Source organism: Vigna unguiculata, unplaced genomic scaffold (genome assembly GCF_004118075.2).
Source record: "Vigna unguiculata cultivar IT97K-499-35 unplaced genomic scaffold, ASM411807v1 contig_689, whole genome shotgun sequence".
Classification (NCBI taxonomy): domain Eukaryota; kingdom Viridiplantae; phylum Streptophyta; class Magnoliopsida; order Fabales; family Fabaceae; genus Vigna; species Vigna unguiculata.
In genome coordinates, this window is record NW_021011415.1 from 219,292 (window position 1) to 229,313 (window position 10,022).

Here is a 10,022-nt window from a genome sequence, read left to right on the forward strand (position 1 = left end):
TTTTTATTTTATTTTATTATATCTTTATTTTTTATTTTATTTTTAAATAATAATAAAAAAAAGAGATTTTGTTTTCAAATTAAAGATTGAATTAAAATAAATTCATTTGTTTTTACGTTTTCTTTATTTAATTAATTGAAATTTAAAAATTAAAAAAAAAGGGGACAACGATTTTGATTAATGGGAGGGAACAATTGATGTTTTGATAGCAGTAACTTCCATCAGTTTTTAAAGAACTGTTTAATATAGAGGAAGGAAATGTCATTTTGAGGGGAGAAAAGGAGAAGATTCATTGTAATAGGATCTTCTCACAATTTTTGTCCAAAAAAGTTCATCCTCAAATCAACATTAATTTACTCATCTCCATTTCAATTCAATTGAGAGCCATAACCTAGAAAAAAGATTCAAAGGTGTATATCAGACAATTCAGCGGCAACAATAATTAAAGAACAAACACAAGGGAACGAAAAAGATTTGCGCATAGTAGGTTACACAACTTTTGCTCAGTTTTGTATATTTTGGTAATATTATTTTCATCTCCAACTTTGAAGTTAATAAACCGCAATCAAAACTGAAATTGGACCGAAAAGTAAGGGGTTTGAATAGAGAGAAAAGGGGTCATGGTGATGTGTGGTGTTGTGGAGTTGATGGTCTTTGGTGACACGTTCTGATGGTTGATGTCTATGGCAATGGCTTGATAACATCGGAGTAGCACGATGTTGACCAGGCGGAGGAGAGACGCAAACATGGAGGCCATGTTGTGGTGCTCCGCGCATTTGAGAGAGGCGAAGCCGCCGTCACTGGAAGAACGATGATGGAGGTCGGCGCCGTTGTTGGCCGCGTCGCCGGCGACTTGTCAGTGAGTAGCGTCTATGGTTGGTGCAACGTGAGGTAGAAAATGAAGTTGGGGAAGAAGAGTTTTAGGTGATGTGCTTTCTGGAAGAATAATTTGATTTAGGTTTAGGGTATTGGGCAGATTCTTTAATTCTTCGTGCACCCTCATAACTTAATTCACACACCTATGCAAATATATTTTATAATTGGACCATTTGTTTTTATTTTCTTTACTTCATGCACTCCAAAATGTAATACCCCACTCTTTAATTTCCTTTTTTAGGCTAGGATGTGTTTACTTTATGCACCATGTATTTCTTCTATGTGCACCTCATTCCTATGTGTGGAGTTTTTCTCATTGCACCCACATATTTACTTATGCACTTTCATTTTCTATTTCCAATTTTACCTTTTTATTTTATTAAATATCACATCTCAATCATATCATTTTCAAAAATAATAAAAAATATTTTAAATTGAAATAAAAATTAAAATAATTTTCAAAATTAATACAAATAAGAATAAATAAAATTTAAAATTATTTTATTTATTTTTTCTTTTAGTGTCTAATCGACCGTTCGCGTCGCACGATACTTCTTTTAAAAATAAGAATTATAAAAATAGTTTTAGTGTCTAATCGACCGCTCGCGTCGCACGATACTTCTTTTTAAAATACAACAATTATAAAAAAATAATTTTGGTGTTTAATCGACCGTCCGCGTCGCACGACACTCCTTTTTAAAATACAAAATTATTAAAATGATTTTGGTGTCTAATCATCCGCTTGCGCACGACACTCCTTTTTCAAATACAAAATTATTAAAATGATTTTGGTGTCTACTCGACCTGCTCACGTCGCACGACACTCCTATTCAAAATATAAAAATCATAGAAATATTTTGGTGTCAACCTGGCCGCACGCGTCTTATGACACTTATTTTCAAAAATGTCAAAAGACAACTTTAAGAATTAAATATTTTAATCAAGTTTTATCAAGAACTACGTGATCCTTGATTCTCCATTGTGAATGGAGATACGTAGGAGCAGGGCAAGTCCTTGTCAGGTTCACTTTCTAAAAATCAAAAGGTTTTCCAAATCATTTTCAAATAGTTTTATAAAGAATTACGTAGCCCTGATTTCTCATTTTTAATGAGAATATGTAGGACCAAGGTTTTAACCCTTGTCGGGGGCCCCTTCACTCAAAAAATGATTTTGTTCAATATTTTCTTATTTATGGGAAAAATAAATATTTAAATAAACACATCTCTTTTGGAAATTTAATTAAAGGTACAGCCTTTGGGTGGGCGCTGTAGGGTGCTAATACCTTCCCTACGCGTAACCAACTCTCGGACCCTAAATTTGGTTTTCGTAGACTTTATTTTATTCTTATAGTTTTCCATAGTTTTCCAGAACAAACTATGGTGGCGACTTCTAATCTCTTTTTCCAAATCCTTTCTTTTTTAGTTCGTCATCCCGTCACAATTTAGGTTGCGACAACAGCATTACCAAAATCATTAGTATTTTTATTAGAATCCTCTAGCAACTTAGAGTCATCTTCCTCCTCTAGCAAGCCCAATTTCCTTTTACGAGCCTGAAACAAGTAATGAAAAGTAAGTTCGTAACTCCAAGGAAAACAGAAATCACAAAGGACTGTTTTTCTTCGTAGCAACAGTCAATCTTCACTGATACAATAATACAAAAACATTTTAATATACCAACAGTCAAACACCCTCATTATCTTTTATCATATATCTTCCTTCTTGTCCATGAAGAACTTTCTACAGGAACAAGGTTTACATAAAACTTCTACCGACATTTTTTATTTATTCATTCATTTATCTGATCATGTAACATAACAAATCATAATAAACATAATCAACCAACGATAGAAATAATTCATGAAATGGGAGTTGAATAATGATAAAACAATTACCCTCTACTTGCGTTCGACTTTCTTTTGCTCCAATTCCTCAATGGCCTTCGTTCTTCCAGCTTCAAGGGCTTTGAGTTCCTGTTCCTTAAAAGGCCAATTATTGGGAATACCAGGATCCTTCTCAACCTTATTTTTCCCACCCAGCCTAAGCTTCTTCACTTCTTTCTCTTTTTTTCTGTTGTGCTCTTTCACCTTCCGTATCACCTTGTACTTCTTCTTCAACGAAACCCTCTTACTCTTAATCTCTGCAACCATAAAAGTTCACAACAATAATAAAAAAATAAACAATTAAAATCATTGCACACTACTGATATCAAAGAACAGGGATTGGGTTTTCTTACTCTTGCTCTTCATCACCATTTTGTGTTCTCTACCTTCACAAGAGAAAAAGAGATGAGAACGATAATCCACGTCAAAAGTAGTAGAAAACGGAGAGAAGAAGGGAAAAAATTTGAAGAGGCTCTGGAGCGAGCAAATAGAGAAGAGGGTGAAGGAGTTTGTTGTATATTGTTATCAAATTTTAGAAGGTAAAATTAGATAATCAACATATTAAATTTGATATTCAATAAAATTTATTTTAGTATTCTAAAACAAATTTTTTATATCATCATCTTTTACTTTGATATACTAAAATAATGAATTTTAATATGCCTAGATTTTTTTATAAGAAAATATAATTACTTAAATATATTATAAAAAAACTATAATGTAAAAAAAAATTTAGGAGGGGTTTTCTTAGGCTAACTTAAGCTGAATTTGTTAATATTTTGAGATTAAATAACACGTGTTTTTTGATAAATACTAGTTAGTAGTAAGGTTTCAATTTATAAAGTTTTTATTGTTATAGTTTAGTACATATTTAACTTCTACAATTTAATTTTATTAAAATATAAAGTAATATATATCCAAAACTAAGATATCTAAACTAGCCTAAAAAGTGTGGGCAATCCAAAAGCGTATTTAAACCTAAAAATTGTATATATCCAACCTCTCTACCAACACAAACATTTAAATATTAAATTGGAAGTGAGGGCTAGACCCACGCTACTGGCAACATAGGTAAATGTGTCAAAAAATGAAAGAGTCACTTTTCAATGGGATAGGCCGTCTCTTTTTTGAGTCTGCTCTTATTCGCACGCAAATTTTGGATAGCGTCCGTTTTTGGATTTTCGAAGGGTTTTATTGGGACTCTAATCACTTGATTTTTTGTAGTGATGGTTTAAAAATTATTTCATTAAAAAGATATTAGATATATGTCATTAAATATTATGAGATATTGTGAAAAGATGTTAAATATTTTTAAGTGACCATTAATTATTTAAAAAGTATTTATTTAGAAAGTTATTATAAGAAACATAATGGTTTATTATTTTAAAAGATTTATTTTATTTAAATGATGTGTTAGAATATGAAAGATAAGAGATTATTTTGAAGGATATATAAAGTAATTATTGCACTATAAATGAGTTATATATGATGATTATTTGTTAAATGGATTTATTGAAAAGATATACGATTTCTTACGTAGGTGAATATGGTTATATACATGAGATTTAAAAAGATTTCTTCAGAAATAGAAAAAGAAAGGTAGGAAAATATGTATATGATATTTTAGAGTTATTAGAAAGACAACACAAATGCACATCTCTGGTCTTTGCAGCATTATCAAAATCATTAGTATTTTTATTAGAATCCTCTAGCAACTTAGAGTCATATTCCTCCTCTAGCAAGCCCAATTTTCTTCTACGAGCCTGAAACAAGTAATGAATAGTAAGTTCCTAACTGCAAGGAAAACATAAATCACAAAGGACTATTTTCTTCGTAGCAAGAGTCAATCTTCACTAATACAATAATACAAAAACATTTTCATATACCAATAGTCAAGCACCCTCATTATCTTCTATCATATATCTTTCTTCCTGTCCATGAAGAACTTTCTACAGGAACAAGGTTTACATAAAACTTCTACCGACATTTTTTATTTATTCATTTATTTAGCTAATCATGTAACATAACAAATCATAATAAACATAATCAACCAACGATAGAAATAATTCATGAAATGGGAGTTGAATAATGATAAAACAATTACCCTCTCCTTGCGTTCGGCTTTCTTTTGCTCCAATTCCTCAATGGCCTTCGTCCTTCGAGCTTCAAGGGCTTTGAGTTCCTGTTCCTAAAAAGGCCAATTGTTGGGAATACCACGATCCTTCTCAACCTTATTTTTCCTACTGAGCCTAAGCTTCTTCGCTTCCTTCGCTTTTTTTCTGTTGTGCTCTTTCACCTTCCGTATCACCTTGTACTTCTTCTTCAACGAAACCCTCTTACTCTTACTCTCTGCAACCCAAAAAGTTCACAACAAGAAAAAAAAATAAACAATTAAAATCATTGCACATTACTGATATCAAAGAACAGGGATTGGGTTTTCTTACTCTTGCTCTTCATCACATTTTTTGTTCTCTACCTTCACAAGAGAAAAAGAGATGAGAACGATAATCCACGTCAAAAGTAGTAGAAAACGGAGAGAAGAAGGGAAAAGATTTGAAGAGGCTCTGGAGCGAGCAAATAGAGAAGAGGGTGAAGGAGTTTGTTGTATATTGTTATCAAATTTTAGAAGGTAAAATTAGGTAATCAACATATTAGATTTGATATTCAATAAAATTTGTTTTAGTATTCTAAAACAAACTTTTTATATCCTCATCTTTTAATTTGATATACGAAAATAATGAATTTTAATATGCCTAGATTTTTTTATAAGAAAATATAATTACCTAAATATATTATAAAAAACTATAATGTAAAAAAAATTTAGGAGGGGTTTTCTTAGGCTAACTTAAGCTGAATTTGTTAATATTTTGAGCTTAAATAACACGTGTTTTTTGATAAATACTAGTTAGTAGTAAGGTTTCAATTTATAAAGCGTAAGGAGAAGGCTCCAAGTATAGAGATTGGCACAAGATGTGAAAGGCTTGCAAGTAGGCCCAACTATTCGGATGCAACTGTGTAGGTGCCACATTCAGTGCGCGCAATACACACATAGTAAAACCGTCTAACGGTAGCCGCACATGTAGTTGAGAAAAATGACACATGTACATGTAGAAGAACTTCTCCGTAGCCCCCTCTTGCCCATGACATACTCGGTCATTTGAATCGAACTACACTAATTTTGAATCGAACTACAATATTTTTGAATCAAAATGATTGTGAACGGTTTTTGAGTTACTTAAATAACTTACCCACTTCATTCATAATACAGGTTCTCGTAAACAAAAAAAAGACAAAACTAAGTAAATAGTAAATAGGAAAAATTTATCTTTACTTAAAAATATAGATTTTCCTATAAACAACAAAATCAAAAAATTAATACATCTCCAAATATCTTGTGTGTGATTATGTGGTTTGTGGATTATCACGAAACCATTAAAGCATAGCTTAGAGACATTAAAATAAAAAGTTGTGCAAAAAAAAATATCAGTCACTTCCAAAAATGGTTTTTTTTTAGTCAGAGTTCATGTATCCATCTCTTAAAGAGGAAAAATAAAATCTACCAACCAAAGTGTAAGGTGAGAAGTGTTTTTTTTTAAGTATAGGCTTGAACTTCTCCACATCTACGGGACTATTGATTTCTATAAAGTTTTTTTAAAATAATTAAAATTAACTATTTTGTAAATTAATTTATGAAAATTTTATCAAGTTTTGAAAAGAAATAGTAGTGAAATTAAGTATCAATAAGTTATAAGAATGTTATCACATTTTTAACTCAAGATAATTAGTTTCGATTTTTTTTTGTTCAACAACTTATACTGACACAAACAATTTTTTCCATGTAATATTATATTTAAATTTTTAATTTACATATACATAATTTAGTTTATACATAAATTTCATTTTTCTTAAAAATCTTATGAAAAAAAAACACGAAATGGGATGTAGGGTTAATAAGTTAAGGATAAATGATGCGTGGTTTTAACTTTTTATTTTAGCCTCTATAAGGCCCATTAAAATTGGCTTAATACTTTCTGCCCTAAAATTAGTGGGCTGCCCTTGTAAGTGGGCCTAAGGTTGGCCCAACAAATAAAGCCACTAGGTCTGCCCTAAACCTAACATTTTCTTCCCATTTTCAGAAAACTGTTGTCCTTGCCTTAGAGCCGCAGCCGCCTTCTACCTCTGCTAGGGTTTGGTACCACCGTGAGCATGCAAATTCGAACTAGTTCACCTTTCCTACGTAAGTGCTTCCTCTGTCTGTGCCTGTTTTTCCACTGCTATTGCTTTGAGTAACTCGTGTTTCCGCTGTTGGTTATAGTTTCTAGCCCCTGGAGTCGTCTCTTGAGTATTGTGTTCCGCTGTTTAGGGTCAAGATCGTGTGCTAGTCTTTTTCTAGGTAAGGAAGCTAAAACCTTGTTATTATGTCTTGTTTTCTTCGTGGTTTGGTTGTCATTTCGAGTTTGTATGGTTGGTATGATGCTATACTGGTTTGAATACAGGAATCTGTGGTTGAATCTGTTGTCTAGCTGGTGTGAGGGATTGTTGCAGGAGAACAGTGGCGAGACCTCCTAATCTCGCCCAAGCGAGCAGTCTCGCCTAGGCGAGATGAGCAGGGACTCGCCCAAACCCTATTGCGCGAAAGGTCGCCCAGGCGAGAGGGGTCTCGCCTAAGTGAGGTCCCGTGATGTTCTCTAGATGCTTCCTCAAGTCGTCGCCTAAGCGAAGGGGGGCTCGCCTGAGCGAGACCCTTCAGCTTGAGCGAGGGGCTGGGCGAGGCAGTACGTTGTTTGGGTGTTTGTTCATTCTTGGATGGTTGGTATTGGTTTGGGTATGAGTGTTATGATGAGAAACATGTATAAATAGAGTATTATGTATGCTTGGCATGAATCATGAATTGTAGATGATGGGTCTGGTATGAAAGTTGGCATGGGAACTAAATGAGTTGGTTATTGTTAAAGTGGTACGAAAATGAGATGAGTTGAGTTCCTATGAACATGGATGGTTTATGATGAGTTGAAATGGGTTGGGCCTGGAACATGAAAGTCTTTGGCTTTAAAGGTTGGTACGATTAAGGTATATCTATGCATGGTGAATATTCTTTGGCAGTGTGATTTTGGTTGATCTGTGTCATGCATAATTCCTTGGGGCCTCTAGGTGAGACCTTCAGGGTCGCGCTTCAGTGGTCGGGACGTAATTCCATGGCCCCTGTTAGTGGGTGTCCATGGTGGTGCCTCATCTGTATAACTAGGTAAGGATTCAAGGTAAGGATTGCATTCTGACACTCTAAGGAGTCAGTTAGCCTCACTTAGAGCGGACTGACCCCTGTGGTGAGAGTAGCAGGAGGCCTGAAATTCAATAAGGGTTAACCTTGTGGTGAGGGAAATCGATTCATTGAAACACTTGTAACACATAGCTCATGGGTGAGCAGCTCGGGGGTGAGCAGAGGTATCCACCACAAGTACAAGCATCCGCTGAATCCGACCAAGTTATATGTATCCGGGTGAGTCGAGTCGTAGTGTATTATTTGGAAGGTCGTAATATGCTTGTGTGACATTTGTATGATGGATTATGAATATGTATTTGACTTCATTGATGAAATAATTTTATGCTCTAGCTTACCCTACTTTTGTTATTGTGTGTTCCTGTTGTGTGGTACTCTCATTTGCGATGATCATCAACTTGTTGGTGTGAGCAGAGACGAGGAACACCTGTGGACAACAGGGAGATGGCAATTCCGCTGCATAGTCCGCGTGGATTGGACTTTAGTTTCCTTTGGGCTTTTCTTTAGGGCTATGGCCCTTGTATTCATTGTTCTTGGATTTGTAAACTTTTAGTCACATCGTTATCCTGTTAATTTTGGCATCGTGGTGTGCCTAGTTTTGTAGGGCTGGTGTTAAGAACCCCAGGTCTGCGTTGTTATACTATATTATGTGTGGCGTTTCTTTTAATTACGCGTATTAATTAAATGGGACGTTACAGCCTCTTTGAAAAAAAATCATGCTAACTCTCATATTTGTGTCGTAGTAAAGTGATGATCGAAAAAGAGATGGGATTGGTACCATAAAAAAGAAGAATAAAACACACAGTTCACACAATTAATTGCACTGAAATACAAGACGTTCAGTTTTTTTAAACTAAAAATACAAAATAATACAGTACAGTTTTCATTGACTATAGTTTAATTCTTTTAGTACAATATAGTACAGATAACTTATAGTTCAGTGCAATTAGAACAACTTCGCCCAGCCCTAACATTTGTGATAGTTTTAGGGTTCTATGAGTCAAGTGTTGACACAGTATTAATAATATTATATTGTAGTTATATGAATGAGTTCTTCAAATATTTGAAGGAGATAAAATTAATACATGATTTAACCAAAAAATTTTGATTGGTATCAGAATAATACTTTTTTTTTGTTTATTTAATATTGCTGATTTGTTATTATTTTTAGAATTCAAAAGATTTAATGGGTATTAAATGCTGTGGACTGTTTTTATTTTTCGAAATGTTGATATATATATATATATATATATATATATATATATATATATTCTAAGCTGTGAATCGGAAAAGTTTCAGATTTATGTATCTTCTATTTCGGCGTATATTAGTAGAAGCATGATCCATTATATGTACATAATAAATATATAAATATATACGAATATGTTTCTGTTATGTTTTATAGCATATATTTAATGTTAGGGATGATAACTATATATACTGAAATGACTGAGAGTGAAATTTGTCAAACATAACTATCAAATAATATTATAATATTATTTGGAAATTTTACAAAGTTTCGGTTATTTTTATTTTTTCATTCATAATATTATTATTAATAATATGATTACTAATAGTAATTAAATTAATAAATAAAATTGTGTATAAATTATATACATAAATATATTACAATAATTAATTATTTAATTTAACAACTAATTATACAATTGTATAAATATTTATATATAAATACTAATAATATGATTTTATACGATCAAATTCATGTTTTAAAATATTAATTTAATTTTGTACAATTTTAAAATATTTTGTATAAAATTTATTTTAAAAATTTATTTTTTAGGACGAAAAATTTATTTGTTAAGAGAATATGAAATCCAAAAAAGTATAATAATTAGAAAAATAAATAAACGAGATTAAATAAATATTTAAAGTAAAAAACAAAATGCACTACAAGAATCACACAATTTAGCTTTCGTTGAGCTGCGTCGGATTAGAGGTGAACATCATTAGAATCGGTTAAAAAGCTTT